This window comes from Esox lucius, chromosome 21 (assembly GCF_011004845.1).
Source record: "Esox lucius isolate fEsoLuc1 chromosome 21, fEsoLuc1.pri, whole genome shotgun sequence".
NCBI classification, from domain to species: domain Eukaryota; kingdom Metazoa; phylum Chordata; class Actinopteri; order Esociformes; family Esocidae; genus Esox; species Esox lucius.
The window spans coordinates 6,342,066-6,359,777 of NC_047589.1; the positions used below are offsets into that span (position 1 = coordinate 6,342,066).

At 46.0% G+C, this 17,712-nt stretch overlaps 1 protein-coding gene and 2 gene segments (V, D, J or C); 1 reads left to right on the forward strand and 2 right to left on the reverse strand.

Moving 5' to 3' along the window:
* LOC105009329 (Ig kappa chain V-III region MOPC 63) overlaps window positions 1-17,712 on the forward strand; it is a 784,483-nt gene that overhangs the window by 522,842 nt on the left and 243,929 nt on the right. The window lies entirely within an intron of this gene.
* Window positions 1-17,712, reverse strand: part of LOC114829915 — a 587,221-nt gene that overhangs the window by 461,304 nt on the left and 108,205 nt on the right.
* LOC114829916 overlaps window positions 1-17,712 on the reverse strand; it is a 334,989-nt gene that overhangs the window by 286,610 nt on the left and 30,667 nt on the right.

Genomic DNA, 17,712 nt, shown 5'->3' on the forward strand with positions numbered 1-17,712 from the left:
TGTAAGAATATCTATTTTTATTTGTAGTCAGAGAATTTATAGTACGACTTTTGAAACTCATTGTTTGCGGAGCAAGTGGATTTGTTGTTTTAACTATATGTAATAAGACAGGAATCCAATAATCCAGGATTTTGGGGGGAAATTATTAGATCTACAATATATATTTCTCATGACAAGACTAAATCTAAGGTGTGATTGTGGCAATGTGTTGGACCTGAGACATATTGGATAAAACCCATTGAGTCAATTATACTGAAATCGCCAAACATTTGAATACTATCTGCCATGACTACAAGGTTAGACAAGAATTCTGGAAACTCATTGAGGAACATTGTGTATTTCCCAGGGGGCCTATAAATAGGAGCTATGTAAAATGATTTATCGGCCTGGTTAACTTTCATGAGTAAAACTTCAAAAGAATGAAACTCAGTGATATGTTTGAGAGTAAATTTATATTTACTGTCATAAATATTAGCAACACCCCCTCCTTTTTGGGATGCACGAGGTATATGATCACTAGTATAGCCAGGAGGAGAGGCCTCATTTAAGGCAGTGAATTCATTAGGCTTTAGCCACTTTTCACATAAACCAATAACATCTAGTTTATGATCAGAGATTAATTCATTTACTGCAACTGCCTTTGGAGCAAGGGATCTAACATTTAGGAGTCCCATTTTGAGATGCGAGGTGATACAGTCATTTTTATTTTTATTTGTGACCGAGATGGAGGAAGGCTTTATCTTAATAAGGTTGTTTTTGTTAGCACTACCTTGTTTAACTTTTCTCAGCCTGGAACAAGTCACAGTGGCAATAGGTAAAGCTGTACTAACTACTCTGGCTATGCTATCGACAGACTCCACTATGCTAGCAGGCTGGCTAACAGCCTGCAGCCTGACCTGCACCCTATCTCATGTTAAGGCTATAGGAGTGAGACTCCTGTCAATGTTCCTAAGAAGAGCACCACTCCAGCTAGGATGGAGTCCGTCTATCCTCAGCAGATCAGGCCTGGCCCTATTTCTGGGAGAGTCCCAAAAAGAAAGCCAGTTATCTACAAACTCTACCTCCTGCGACGGGCAGAACTCCATTTTCAGCCAGTGATTGAGTTGCGCAAGTCTACTGTAGAGCTCGTCACCACCCCTAGCTGGGAGGGGGCCAGAGACAATTACTCAATGCCGACACATTTTTCTAGCTAGTTTACACGCTGATACTATGTTTTGCTTCGTAACCTCTGACTGTTTCATCCTAACGTCGTTGGTGCCAACGTGAATAACAATATCTCTGTACTCTCTATACTTGCCAGTTTTAGACTTCGCTATCACCAACCCCAGATTTGCGGCTACGTCGGTGGCTCTGCCCCCCGGTAAACAGTGTACGATCGCCAGCTTATTCTTTATTCTAATACTGATACTGCCGATCATTCCCCTCCGAAGATGGCTCTCTGTCTTTGGAACAGGTCAAGCGTGCTGGATGTCTTTTGGCTTCTGCCTTCAAGGTTGTTTTCACTCCAGCTGCGCTTCTATGATGCAGTTTGTTTACATGTGCACATCTGATCGCAACGGATGCTTCCTTTTGCATGAATGGCATTATATTTTGACATTCTGTCCGCATGTATTGACCTGCTGATCGTTTGTCCATGCTAACTATTGCCAGACCGGAGCCCATGTACTGTTTCAATTTTCACCTGGCTCAGCCAGACGGGGTTTGGCCACCCGTCAGAGTCCGCCTCCTTCTTACAGTAGGTTTCTTCCTAGGTTCTGACCCTACTAGGGAGTTTCTCATAGCCACTGTTCATACATTTTGTTGTAGCTTGCTCCTGGGGGTTTCAGGCTGGATGTACATCAAAGGCTTGCCAACTGCTGATTTTCAAGGACCTGTGGATAATTTGAATGATTCACAGGATGCTGGTCTTCTGATGTTGAGATCAGTATGTTTGATTGCACGCTACAGTGTAGGGATGTAACTAGAACCGAACCTTCTAAAAAAATATATATATATTTTTTGTACAGAACCATAGGTACTGGAGATCCAACACGTGAAAGATGGCGGCAGGTGCAGCTGCAGCTTTGCCTCGACTTGTTGAAAAGAAAAACAGTAAGAGTCGTGTATGGAAGTACTTTGTGTTTGAGGCTAATCATTTCAACTATCTTCTGCGTTGTGTGGAACCCTTCATTACACATCAAGCCACCCACTTCAGGCAAACCTGCTTCTGGGGACAATTGCTATCCCTCCACCTGCAAACCTTCTGGGATAGGAGTCACCATCCCCATGTCATCGTTGGAGATGCTGCTTTTCCATTGCATCTCAATAAGCAATTGTTTATTGATATTCTGAAAATATTTTAGTTATATCTTAAGCAGACAAAATATTAAATTAATTATAGATTTATACTTTATTGTAAATGTTCTGCCCTCCTTTTTGCTTCCATTGCACAAATAGAATTGCCATAAGGAATTTGCATTAATTGCACATCTATACATACCACTTGTACATACATATACTTAATACTTCTGCCCTCCTCTATTTACACTTCTGGTTAGACACAAACTGCATTGTGTTGTATTCTACTTGTTCAGTGACAAGTAGAATTTGATTAAACTTTGTCATTGAACAATACAAGTACAGTACAACAAAATGCATTTAGAAGTCAGTGTGTTTTTTATGATATGTTATTCAAAATGTCAATGTATATTCTGCTTTACCAGGTGCCAGTCTGGAGATAGATGGAGATGTCAATGGATGGAGATTTCTAGGCAGACTGTTGGAATTCCTGCCAAACAAATACAGATGTTGCCCATGTTGCAGTACACAACTTTCTGGCCTATGCTGCCAACACACCTGCAACATAAGTATATACCACCTAATTTCACAGACTCTGTTTTGAACAATGGCAAGGTACTGCCAGGGGAGTAGAGAAGACAGGTCACAGAAGGAGGCACCTTGGCGGATACAGGGAGACTCTCAAAGGCAAGAGCCTCTCATGCTACTTTGAGTCTGCAATCACCTGATGATGTTTTTCATGAGCCATGGCAGGATATGGTGCTGAGGGCTGGCTTACTGAACTCCCAGGAAATTATTGACACATTTAAAAAACCTCTTATGTCAAATATTTGTAACAATAAAGTATTGCAATCAGTGAAAAGAGCAGACTACTTAGAAGTTATAATATTTCTATGGTTTTGATTCAGAGAAAGTGCACTCAAGTATTTAGTTCAAACGTGCTCTTAGCATTTTAAATAAAATATAAATTAAACAATATTGAATCAAAAACTCAAAAGGTCAACATGCATGAAGTGTGCAAATTATTTTCACTCAAATGACCATTGGTAGTCATGAATCTGATAGGGTAGCTATGATATGCGGAGTTCCCCAGGGATCAAATCTTGGACCACTTCTGTTCAATCTCTATATGCTACCTTTGGGCCAAATTCTACAGAACAACATTAACTACCATAGCTACGCAGATGACACTCAAATATATATGGCTCTCGAACGGTATGACAACAGCTCAATAGACTCACTGTATCAATGTATAGAGCACATAAATACCTGGATGAACCAAAATTGTCCACAATTAAACCAAGATAAAACAGAAATTAACTAGTATTAGTAAAGACCTGGATTCTCTGGCCCTAAAAACCAGGGACCAAGCACGTAATCTTGGTGTTCTGATATACTCAGACCTAACATTTAACAGTCATGTCAAAGAGGTCACCAAAAAAGCATTCCATCATCTTAAAAATATAGCCAGAATCAAAGGCTTGGTGTCCCAAAAAGACCAAGAGAAGCTCATCCATGGTTTTATCTCTAGTAGGGTTGACTACTGTAATGGCGTCTTAACTGGACTCCCCAAAAAGACTGTAAAACAGCTACAGCTCATTCAGAATGCTGCTGGTAGAATGTTAAACTGGGACCAAGAGAACAAAGCATATCACTCCATCCATCCATCTTCTCCCGCTTATCCGGGGCCGGGTCGCGGGGGCAGCAGTCTAAGCAGGGATGCCCAGACTTCCCTCTCCCCAGACACTTCCTCTAGCTCTTCCGGGGGGACACCGAGGCGTTCCCAGGCCAGCCGGGAGACATAGTCCCTCCAGCGTGTCCTAGGTCTTCCCCGGGGTCTCTTCCCGGTGGGACGGGACCGGAACACCTTCCCAGGAAGGCGTTCCGGAGGCATCCGAAAAAGATGCCCAAGCCACCTCAGCTGACCCCTCTCGATGTGGAGGAGCAGCGGCTCTACTCTGAGCTCCTCCCGGGTGACCGAGCTTCTCACCCTATCTCTAAGGGATCGCCCGGCCACCCTGCGGAGAAAGCTCATTTCGGCCGCCTGTATCCGGGATCTTGTCCTTTCGGTCATGACCCAAAGCTCATGACCATAGGTGAGAGTAGGAACGTAGATTGACTGGTAAATCGAGAGCTTCGCCTTGCGGCTCAGCTCTTTCATCACCACGACAGACCGATACATTGACTGCATTACTGCAGAAGCTGCACCGATCCGTCTGTCAATCTCCCGTTCCATCCTTCCCTCACTCGTGAACAAGACCCCTAGATACTTAAACTCCTCCACTTGAGGCAGGCACTCTCCACCAACCTGAAGTGGGCAAGCCACCCTTTTCCGACTGAGGACCATGGCCTCAGATTTGGAGGTACTGATTTTCATCCCCACCGCTTCACACTCGGCTGCAAACCGTCCCAGTGCATGCTGAAGGTCCTGGTTAGAAGGGGCCAACACGACAACATCATCTGCAAAGAGCAGAGACGAAATTGTGTGGTCCCCAAACCTGACACCCTCCGGCCCCTGGCTGCGCCTAGAAATTCTGTCCATAAAAATTACGAACAGAACCGGTGACAAAGGGCAGCCCTGCCGGAGTCCAACATGCACTGGGAACAAGTCTGACTTACTGCCGGCAATGCGGACCAAGCTCCTGCTTCGGTTGTACAGGGACCTGACAGCCCTTAGCAAAGGACCCAGGACCCCATATTCCCCAAGCACCCTCCACAAGATGCCGCGAGGGACACAGTCGAATGCTTTCTCCAAATCCACAAAACACATGTGGATTGGTTGGGCAAACTCCCATGAACCCTCCAACACCCCGTAGAGGGTATAGAGCTGGTCCAGTGTTCCACGGCCCGGACGAAAACCACACTGTTCCTCCTGAATCCGAGGTTCTACTATCGGCCGTATTCTCCTCTCCAGAACCCTGGCATAGACTTTCCCGGGGAGGCTGAGAAGTGTGATCCCCCTATAGTTGGAACACACCCTCCGGTCCCCCTTCTTAAAAAGAGGGACCACCACCCCGGTCTGCCATCCAAGAGGCACTGTCCCCGACCGCCACGCGATGTTGCACAGGCGTGTCAACCAAGACAGCCCCACAACATCCAGAGACTTGAGGTACTCAGGGCGGATCTCATCCACCCCCGGTGCCTTGCCACCGAGGAGTTTCTTGACCACCTCAGTGACTTCAGCCCGGGTGATGGACGAGTCCACCTCTGAGCCCTCATCCTCTGCTTCCTCAATGGAAGACGTGTCAGCGGGATTGAGGAGATCCTCGAAGTACTCCTTCCACCGCCCGACGACATCCTCAGTTGAGGTCAACAGCTGTCCACCTCTACTGTAAACAGCGTTGGTAGGGCACTGTTTCCCTCTCCTGAGGCGCCGGATGGTTTGCCAGAATCTCTTCGAGGCCAGCCGATAGTCCTTCTCCATGGCCTCACCGAACTCCTCCCAGGCCCGAGTTTTTGCCTCCACAACCACCCGGGCTGCAGCCCGCTTGGCCTGTCGGTACCCGTCAGCTGCCTCAGGAGTCCCACAAGCCAACCAGGCCTGATAGGACTCCTTCTTCAGCTTGACGGCATCCCTTACTTCCGGTGTCCACCACCGGGTTCGGGGATTGCCGCCTCGACAGGCACCGGAGACCTTACGGCCACAGCTCCGAGCGGGCGCTTCGACAATGGCGGTGGAGAACATGGTCCACTCGGACTCAATATCTCCAACCTCCCTCGGGATCCAGTCGAAACTCTGCCGGAGGTGGGAGTTAAAGATCTCTCTGACAGGAGACTCGGCCAGACGTTCCCAGCAGACCCTTACAGTACGCTTGGGCCTGCCGAGTCTGTCCAGCTTCCTCCCCCGCCATCGGATCCAACTCACCACCAGGTGGTGATCAGTTGACAGCTCCGCCCCTCTCTTCACCCGAGTGTCCAAGACATACGGCCGCAGGTCAGATGAGACGACAACAAAGTCGATCATCGACCTGCGGCCTAGGGTGTCCTGGTGCCACGTGCACTGATGGACACCCTTATGCTTGAACATGGTGTTCGTTATGGACAAACTGTGACTAGCACAGAAGTCCAATAATTGAACACCACTCGGGTTCAGATCCGGGGGGCCGTTCCTCCCAATCACGCCCCTCCAGGTGTCACTGTCGTTGCCCACGTGGGCGTTGAAGTCCCCCAGTAGAACAATAGAGTCCCCAGTCGGAGCACTTTCCAGCACCCCTCCCAGAGACTCCAAGAAGGTCGGGTACTCTGCACTGCCGTTCGGCCCGTAGGCACAAACAACAGTGAGAGACCTATCCCCGACCCGTAGGCGCAGGGAAACGACCCTCTCGTTCACCGGGGTAAACTCCAACACATGGCGGCAGAGCTGGGGAGCTATGAGCAAACCCACACCAGCCCGCCGCCTCTCACCATGGGCAACTCCAGAGTGGTGAAGAGTCCATCCTCTCTCAAGGAGTGTGGTTCCAGAGCCCAAGCCGTGTGTAGAGGTGATCCCGATTACCTCTAATCGGAACCTTTCAACCTCACGCACCAACTCAGGCTCCTTCCCCGCCAGCGAGGTGACATTCCACGTCCCTAGAGCCAGTTTCCGTGTCCAGAGATCGGGTTGTCTAGGCCCCTGCCTTCGACTGCCGCCCGATCCTCTTCGCACCGGCCCCTTATGGTCCCTCCTGTGGGTGGTGAGCCCACGGGAGGGCGGCCCCACGTCGCCCGTTCGGGCTGAGCCCGGCCGGGCCCCATGGGGGAAGGCCCGGCCACCAGGCGCTCGCATACGAGCCCCAACCCCGGGCCTGGCTCCAGGGTGGGGCCCCGGCTGCGCCATACCGGGCGACGTCACGGTACTCAAAATGTTTTTCTTCATTTAGGGGGTTTTGAAGTTCTTAAATCTATGCATTGGCTTCCAGTCAGTTACAGAATAGATTTTAAAGTGGTGCTTTAAGTTTATAATTCACTGAATGGTTTAGGCCCCAAATACATGTCTGATATGTTTGAAGAATATAAACCAAACAGGGCTCTTAGATCCAAGAACACAGGTCAGCTGGTAGAGCCCAGAGTCCAAACCCCATGTGGCCAAGCTGCCTTTAGCAGTAATGCAGCACACAAATGGATAAACTACCAGAAAAGCTTAGATGTGCCTCCAACGTATACATTTTTAAATCCAGGATAAAAACACTTCTCTTTTCACGTGCCTATGACTCAGTGCTTAAACTTAACCAGACTGTTTAGCATTACAGCTTTTATAGCTTCCTATTTTTTTTCCTGTTCATAATCTATTTTCTTATTGTATGTTTTATTATGATGATTTTGTTTTAATTTGAGTATTTGTTTTTATGCTATTGTATTTTTATATTATTTATTTTTCTTTCTTCTGTGTATGAATTGTGCTATATACAGTGGGGAGAACATAAATTTGATACAATGCCGATTTTGCAGGTTTTCCTACTTACAAAGCATGTGGAGGTCTGTCATTTTTATCCTAAGTACACTTCAACTATGAGCTACGGAATCTAAAACAGAAATCCAGAAAATCACATTGTATGATTTTGTAATAATTCATTTTCATTTTATTGCATGACATATGTATTTGTTCACCTACCAACCAGTAAGAATTCTGGCTCTCACAGACCTGTTAGTTTTTCTTAAACCCTTTGACGCGTACGATCTCACCAGTGTGATCAGGCTAGAGTGGTCCCTGGAGATACAGTTGTGGCAGCAATATTGATGTTGCTAGACAAGGTGAGAATAATTAGTGTTTTAACTGAGTAGTTAGCTAATTAACGCAGCCGTGCAAACAAACTACATGTACCTGTAAAATGAATGCAACAAAAGCACTGGAGTATACACTTTAAGTTCTTTGATGCAGTTCAGTTTCTCCAACAACTACCATAGGAATTACACACCTTCACTCTGACCATGAGGCCCAGTAAATCATTGCACGCCCTACGGCCACCATTGCCTTTGTGCACATGCTACTGTCAAAATCTTGCGGTCAGCAGTTGGTTTGTTTGTTTGTTTGTAGTTTGCAAATGAGAATAACCACAAGAACGGACTACGTGCAGGTAAGCAAGCTAGCTATCAATAAATAGCTGACGGATGTGCTTAAATGAATCAAACCCATAGATATGAAGCATAAATTGGACATTGAGGATTAATATAAGATGCATATATAGACAAGAGAATTGCTATGACATGGCATAGATGTTGTTACGTCCCCAGTGCTTTCTTTTGCTCTGTGTTCGTATGTGGTTTTGTCCCTTTGTGTTCTGTGTGGTGGTTGCAGGCTAATTGGCTTCCTGATCGCCGGTTGCAGCTGATTGGTCGGATTTGGGCTGATTGGATAGCCCCTATGCCAGCTCGTCAGTGGGTACAGCTGGTTTAGCCTGCATATAAGCCACAGTTCTAGTGTCTCAAGGAGTCACACATGCTGTTGCTATCGGTCTGTGTTGCTGGCTAGAGGTAGAAAGAACATTTGTGATTTGTGATTAAGTGTATTGTGTGTTGTGGCAAGTGTCTGTGTTCAAGCTTTATGTGCATTGTGTGTTGTGGCATTTGTTTGTGTTTAAACCTTTTCCATTTGTTTCCAGGGGGAAGGGGAAAGCCATTGTGCTTTAGGCAAGAGGCCCTGGGGCATACACCTCCCGTAGCTTTACTCTGTCTAAAACCACTAGGTAAGACCTGGGCGGACCACCCCCCTGTATTTTGGTTAGAGCACCGGTGCAAGAGGTGCTAGTTAGGTAAGATCTTGGTTTGACAGGTAAGGTAGGTTTAGAGGGTTTGGGTTTACCTTTGTTCTTTGCTTTGGTTCCGTCCAGCCCCTTTTCCCTGAATTACCGTTACGTTCATTAAATAGTCCTGAAAACGGTAATCCTGTCTCTGTCATCCATTCTCGCACCCACGACCCCATACCCATTCTGTCAAGTCATAGGTTGTTTTACGTGTAGCGGGGTGTTGCGCTCTCTCCTCCGGGAGGCGTGCGTAACAGATGTATACATGAAAGATAACAAAAAACAACACTAAAAAATTTTTTATAAAAAAATAAACAAAAACCTAAAACAAACAAAAATAATAAATAAAAAGAGAGAAGAACTGCATGGTTTGTTGTAAAGTGCGGAAATAGTGATATCGCCCTAAACTAAAACATTATTCTTGTGTGTGTTACCATCTGTTTTGAGTACAAGTGACGGGATACCGTGGTGACGGGTGAGCGGATACCATGGGGACTCGCAGCAGTAAGAACAAAGCCTGCCTGACGGATCCACTGATCGGACCAGTAAAGATAATGGTGGATAAGTGGGGCACGGATGTCTCAGGACAAGTGGTATTGTGTTAAAGGGAACATTTAGCGAGGCTAAGCTAAAATAATGTAGAAGGAAGTCTGAAGAGTTTGAAAAGAGTAAGAAAGGAAAGAAAGTTAAAGTAAAGTGGGATAACTATGGTAAGTGGGAGAGAGAGGCTGAGAGAAGGACAGAGAGTGGGAGTAAAAAGATAATGGTAAAGGAAAGTGTGACAGTGTGAGGGTGATGAGAAAATTAAGAAAAGGAATAGAGAGGATGATGAGCGTGACATTCCACCTCCTTACTGTACTCCAATCTCTGCAGCTCCTGTACCTGTGCCGGTCCCATCTCTATCTCCAACCCAGGCGCCGCCCCTGCCACTCCTCTACCCGAAGCTGGAAAATCTCATGGTCTCCCCTAAAGGGTTTAACCCTCTGTCTGCCTCCACTACCTCTTCCCACACCGCCTTCATTCCTTCTCCTGAACCAGCACCCATGACTACCAGGTCAGGATGATCAGCTGACCCTGACTAGGCATCCTTCTGGCTCCATTGGTGGCTTAACCTAAACCACAGCCACGGCCAGGCCAAGGACAGGCTGGCCATAATGAATGGAAGCCTGAAGTCGGCATCCAAAAGACTTGGAGACAGGATGCTAATGAAATGCCAGATCCCCCCAAGACTCGGCTGAGTTTGGGATTCACATGATCAAGTTGGTGCGCCTATACAAGCCTTCGGGAGCAGAGATCGCACACATCAAGTGTTCCAGGATGAAACTACGCGGGGCAGACGTCCAGGAGGGGTTCAATGAGGACCTTCTCTGGTCCGCAGAGGGGGCATACCAAACTCAACTTACTCTTCTACTGGAGAGAATAAAGACCTCCTACCACACAGTGACTGATTGGGCTGTGATACACAGTTGTGTACAGGGTATAAAGAATCCCTGGAAGACTACAGATACAGGTTGGAGAAGTGTTTCAGGAAATACAGTGGCCTGACCAGCTCTGACAACTTTAATAGCCTGCTAAATGCTACCCTGGTGCATGGCCTCCAACCTGCTTTGAGCAAAACTGTGAAACTCACTTGCATTGGGTGGGAGACAGTACCTCTACAGACTGTGATTGAACATTGTAAACATGCAGAACGGCAGCAGCAGTCTGCTGATAACAAGGCTACAAATGAGAAACAAGAAAAGGAAAAAAACCAAGCTCCAGTGTCACGGCTTTGGGGTTGAAGGAGCAAGGAGGAACAGGAGAAGGCGTGGCGGAAGGAGATTTAATATATTCCAACCGAACAATAAACAGAATGAGTTTTGACAAAGCGTTACACAGCTCTAACATTCCGTAGAGAACAATCACACACAAAGACAGGGGGAGCAGAGGGAACATATATACCGGGGGAAACAGCAATGATGAGGAACAGGTGCACTAAACGGGACACAGGTGAAATGGATGATGAGACGGTGGCGTCAGAAAGCCGGTGACGTCGACCGCTGGGGCCCGCCCGCTGCAGGGGGAGGTGAACCAGCAGAGGTCGCAGTTGTCACATCCAGGCTGGTCAGTTAATGTATTATCAGGGACAAGTCAGCGATTCAGCGGAAAAGGGGGAGGAACCGGTGGTTTTCGGAAGAGTGGAAGAAATCAGAGGGGAGGACGAGGCTGGGGGAGACAAGAGATCAGTCATGTTACAATTGCAGTAAATATGGTCACTTTTATAGAGAGTGCCCTGAACCAGAGACAGGAAGTTGTGGGTGGCGGATGGCAGACGGGACCACCACACAATGTCACACTCAATAAACCTAAGGATGACTGAAGTGTAGTGGAGACAGCTGACATAGTAAATCTCTTAATGAACTGCTTCTGTGAAAATAAGTCCAAAGATACCCCTTGTGTTACACTGCTGATCGAAGGTAAGCCCTTAAGTTTTCTAGTAGATACTGGTGTTACAATGTCTGTTATCATGCATGACTCTACTCCATTGTGTGCTCTTTCTGGAAACAAAATGGTTCGGTCATGCCTGAAGCGGGATTGCATTGCACTTCTCATTTCTCCCCATTGGTTAGGGACTTAAATTACGAGAAGAAATAGCTAATCAAACCAGGGTCTGAGACTGTGATATGCAGGAATGTGTATATAGGACCAGACCACTGAGTATTAGCGGTCCAATTAACAAGCAAACAACAATCATTGTTTGGCTTTACTGATAGGATACCCCAGATTTCAATAGCAAAGACAGATCAGGTTAACTGGGAGGATGCTGGCCCCAGGCTGGAAACTTTGCTGGATGTGAATGATTGGATTAATATGAAAGATGGTTCTAAATTCTCACCCCACATTGCATGTTTGGTGTGTTCCATTCTATTGGGCTGCCCTGCCCCAGCGGGGTGTTCATGGTGTTGACAGATCTATGCCTCTATTGCAGATGGTCTCATTGCCAGTTGTTGATTCCCCCGCTGCACCAGGGCCTTCCTGATACACTGTTGGCTAAAGATAAGTTTGGTATTGGACAAATGAAGGGCGTTCAGTCTCTCACAGTCACACTGAAATACACGTTCAAGCCCAGTAGGGCCCAGTACCCTCTTAGTAAGGAAGTTGAAGAAGGGATTGCTATTGTTCATGATTCACTGGTAGGGAGGGGGGCCATAATACTCTGCCCTGATTCTCCATGTAACACTGCCATCCTTCCTGTTCATAAAGCTAATGGGGATTGAAGATTTGTTCAAGATCTTAGACCTGTTAATGAAGTAATACATGCTTGTTCCCACCCACCGCACGCGTTAAAGCAGTGCTGGAACTCCCCAAACCAATAACCAAAGCCTAAGTATTGAGCCTTTTGGGTGTGGCCGGCTACTGCAGAGCCTGGCTTACAGCCTTTGCTGTAAGCCACAAAATGGCCATGAAGGAAAAAATTGTTTGGACCACTGATGGACTGACTTCCCTGGATTGTCTCAAACACTCCGTGTCTACCTCTCCCTGTTTGGGTTTACCGGATCATGCAAAGCTGTTTAATCTCTTTGTGAAAAAAAATACATCTGTTTTTACACAGGACCACAGTGGGAAGCCGAGGCCAGTGGCGTACTACTCCTAGCGTTTGGATCTAGTCTCTCGGGCTCTGGTCTGCTGCCTACGGGCAGTTGCTGAGGCTGTTCAGGCTTGGGTAGATATTGTTTGGCATGTGCCCTCTCACTGTTCATGTTCCACGTACTGTTCATTCTCTCATCTCACAGGCTAAGACAGCACATTTGCACCCTGCTAGGTTACTGCACTACCGAAACATTCTCCAGACAATGTCTCATGTTACACTAAAGAGATCACTGTTCTGAACCCGGCTACTATTTTGCTTACATATGATGATGGTGACCCTCACGACTGTGCTGCCATAGTGGAAAAAGTCAGTAAGCCACGACCCGACCTCTCAGACACACCCATTAATAATGCTGATCTTGAGTTTTTTGTAGATGGCTCATTCCAGCGTTCCACTTGGTAGCATATAACTTCAGTGTTAGAGGTTGTTGAAAGTGCTAGATTACCCTCACACCTCTCTGCTCAGGCAGCTGAACTGTTTGCGCTCACTAGAGTCTATATTCCAGCCCAACATCAGTCTGTTAATATCTACACAGACAGCAGATATGCTTTTGGGTTTGTGCATGATTTTGGTACTCTGTGGCACCAGCGCGGGTTCCTAACAGCATCTGGTAAGACAATCTGTCACTCTCGGTTGGTTGCTAATCTACTGGACTCTATCTTGCTACTGGACTCCATTTCTGTGTGTCAGGCTCATACTAATGCCTCTGATTCAGTCTCTAAAGGTAATGCTGTAGCTGACATGGCTGCTAAAGCAGCTTCTTTGGTTTGCACCAGGATTTTCCCTATATTCCAAAATTCTGTGCAAAATGTGTGATTTATATGACAAACGATGTGGGTTAGAGGCACACTTATGCTTATGTCGACCCATCCAAGCCCTGACAATCCGTTTGAGCACTTGATGATGGATTTCATTGAGTTGACTCTATGCCAGGGATACAACTATTGCCTGGTAATGGTGGATGCATTCTCTAAGTGGGTAGAAGCATTTCCATGCAAACATACCACAGCCATCGCTGTCGCAAAGAATTTGATGCAGGAAATTATTCCCAGGTGGGGCCTACCATGGAAATTAACATCAGACTATGGCTCCCATTTTGTAAATAGTGTAATTGAATGCATCTCTACTAGTCTGAAGATAGATCTGTGCACACATTGTTGCTATCATACAGCCAGTGGTGGCTTGGTTGAGAGAGCTAACCAGAATTTAAAAACCAAATTGACCAAATTGATGGCTGAGACGGAGTTGTCCTGGGTAACAGTGATGCCACTTGCCTTAATGTACATGCGAGGCAGAGAGCATTGGACTACGGGTCTTTCTCCTCATGAAGTGCTTACAGGCAGACCAATGAGGATGATCACCACTCCTTTCCCACAGAATAGAGGACCACTCCACAAGATCCAACCAGGCGAATGGGTTGTCGTGAGAGACGTTGTTAGAAAGTACTGCCATCAGCATACACTGGGGAGAACAAGTATTTGATACACTGCCAATTTTGCAGGTTTTCCAACTTATAAAGCATGTAGAAATCTGTAATTTTTATCATATGTACTCTTGAACTGTGAGTGATGGAATCTAAAATAAAAATCCAGAAATTTACATTGTATGATGTTTAAGGAATTAATTTGCATTTTATTGCATGACATAAGTATTTGATACATCATAAAAGCATAACTTAATATTTGGTAGGGAAACCTTTGTTTGCAGTTACAGAGATCATACGTTTCCTGTAGTTCTTGACCAGGTTTGCACACACTGCAGCAGGGATTTTGGCCCACTCCTCCATAAAGACCTTCTCCAGATCCTTCAGGTTTCGGGGCTGTCGTTGGGCAATACAGACTTTAAGCTCCCTCCAAATATTTTCTATTGGGTTCAGGTCTTGAGACTGGCTAAGCCACTCCAGGACCTTGAGATGCTTCAAACGGAGCCACTCCTTAGTTGCCCTGGCTGTGTGTTTCGGGTCGTTGTCATGCTGGAAGACCCAGCCACGACCCATCTTCAATGCTCTTACTGAGGGAAGGAGGTTGTTGGCCAAGATCTCGAGATACATGGCCCCATCCATCCTCCCCTCAATACGGTGCAGTCGTCCTGTCCCCTTTGCAGAAAAGCATCCCGAAATAATTATGTTTCCACCTCCATGCTTCACGGTTGGGAAGGTGTTCTTGGGGTTGTACTCATCCTTCTTCTCCCTCCAAACACGGCGAGTGGAGTTTAGACCAAAAAACTATATTTTTGTCTCATTAGACCACATTACCTTCTCCGGATCATCCAGATGGTCATTGGCAAACTTCAGACAGGCCTTGATATTTGCTGGCTTGAGCAGGGGGACCTTGCGTGCGCTGCAGGATTTTGATCCATGACGGCGTAGTGTGTTACTAATGGTTTCCTTTGAGACTGTGGTCCCAGCTCTCTACATGCTTTGTAAGTAGGAAAACCTGCAAAATCGGCGGTGCATCAAATACTTGTTCTCCCCACTGTAGGTGGTTGGGACCATACCAGGTACTACTGAACACCCAGACGGCCGTGAAGGTTGCTGAGAGAGCTACGTGGGTCCACACCAGCCACTGCAGGAAGGGGCCATAAGAACCTGAAGATGATGTATCAGCTGATGAAGGGACGACGACCACCACGATGGCCATGGAGTAGCGAGGAGGGCTTACTGAAGGTCACGTTCATTGCCTTCATCATCGGTATTGCTGTTTCCGCCATTTTCTGGACCAAGGAGGCTGGGGGGAACAACAGAGAACCTCAAGGGACTAACAGCAGCAGAATATTCAGATGACAGGACTTAAATAATCGCTTCCTCAGTGCGAGCCCACGGCGGGCTCAAGACTGGAGTCTAGCAAATAACAGCTGCCCCAGCCGTTACAGGAGGACTGCATGATTTGGGCAACAGCCTATCAAAAAATTCAAGTGTCCCCATTGACACCTGGTCAGGGAGGTTCAGGAAATTTTTTGGACAACTGAGATTTTGAGGACCATAACTATTTAAGGAGGAGTCAGTTATTTGTTTTCTAATGGTGATGATCTTTTCATCAAAGTAGTTCATGTATTCATTACAACTAAAGTGAAGACCCATTTCACTTGCTAATCTTTGCTTTTTTGTTAACTTTGCAACTGTATCAAAGATAATTTTTTGATTGTTTTTGTTTGCCTCAATCAGGTTGGAGAAATAAGCTGATCGAGCAGACGTGAGTGATTTTCGGTATTGTAGTGTACTGTCTTTCCAGGCTAGTCTAAATATTTCAAATTGGTGGAGCGCCACTTTGGCTCCAATTTTCTGGAGGCTTGCTTAAGTGCTCTAGTATTGTCAGTGTACCAGGGAGCAAGTTTCTTGTTGCGTATTTCTTTTGTTTTTAGTGATGCAACTGTGTCTAATGTATTTAGACACAGAAATCTTTGTTTGCAATTTCAGAGATCATACGTTTCCTGTAGTTCTTGACCAGGTTTGCACAGACTGCAGCAGGGATTTTGGCCCACTCCTCCATATAGACCTTCTCCAGATCTTTCAGGTTTTGGGGCTGTCGCTGGACAATACGGGCTTTCAGCACCCTCCAAATATTTTCTATTGGGTACAGGTCAGGAGACTGGCTAGGCCACTCCAGGACCTAGAGATGCTTCTTATGGAGCCACTCCTTAGTTGCCTTGTCTGTGTGTTTCGGGTCGTTGTCATGCTGGAAGACCCAGCCACCTCTTTGCAGAAAAGCATCCCCAAAGAATGATGTTTCCACCTCCATGCTTCATGGTTGTGATGGCGTTCTTGGGGTTGTACTCATCCTTCTTCTTCCTCCAAACACAGCGAGTGGAGTGTAGACAAAAAAGCTCTATTCATCAGACCACATGACCTTCCTCCTCTGGATCATCCAGATGGTCATTGGCAAACTTCAGACGGGCTTGGACATGCGCTGGCTTGAGCAGGGGGACCTTGCGTGCGCTGCAGGATTTTAATCCATGACGGCATAGTGTGTTACTAATGGTTTTCTTTGAGACTGTGGTCCCGGCTCTCTTCAGGTCCTCCTGATCCTAAAGGCCAGGAATTTTTGACAATAATGTATTTTATACTGGAAAAAATTAATTAGTTTATTGTCATTTTGGGGACAAAAGGGAGGAATTGTAGAACATTTATTCATTGGCATTCTTATTTATTCATTATCTTATTAGAAGGGTTTTGTACTCTGTATGTTTGATCAATTACACATATGCTGACAAAGTAGTCTCTCTCTCTGTCTCCAACTTTTAAGGCCAGTGTCTTGTGTTCAGGGGCAGTGATGAATGGAATGTCAGCTGAGCAGGGACTTGGCTCCTTTTAACTGTAAGAGAAACAGGCCTCTGCCTGTGCTATAAAACCACCATAAGAAACTGTTCTCTAGGAGGAAGCTCTTGAACATAATTATTACTTACATGCTACAGGTGAACACAGCTCTATTCCTTATTGGAAAGAGCATAGTAAACTTAAGTCCCCATGTAGTAACTGATTGTTAAATCTCAGTCTTTGACCAGGTTGTCTGGGCAACCGACATTCTATGATTTTCTGTCTCCTGGAGCTTTTTGTGCAACTTTGCTACTATGCCTTGTATTTAAATTCTGCAAATGCTAATTCTGTCATCTGTACTGTTGGAGGAGGATATATTCTTGAAACTTGAAATAAGCAGAACATTCTGTCATGACTTACTCTGTGTTGGTCTCTGTACTTGTAATCTAGTTGCCGTGATTATTGTTCCAGTGGATCCACGTAATTGAACTTGAAATAATCAACTCTTATGCCAGACTCTGAGAAGTTTTTATTGTGATAAATCACTAACATTTTCTACCTTCTACACCCTGCACAGGGTGCAGTACTTTGAAAAGTTGGTTTCCTGACTTTCTTTGGTCACTGTAGATCCTACTGCACTTATCCTGAGAGTATGGGTGTTAACCCTCATGTGATGGTTAAATGTCCAATCTGGCCACTCATGACCATCTTATCAACCTGCTTCAAACTCCCTCTTCTCCTCCCATTAAAGATATTCATAATTGTAAAGAACTAAAGGTACTAAATGTGTGCAATCAAAAATGAATGTAAAACATGTTGAATAAGAGCTTAAC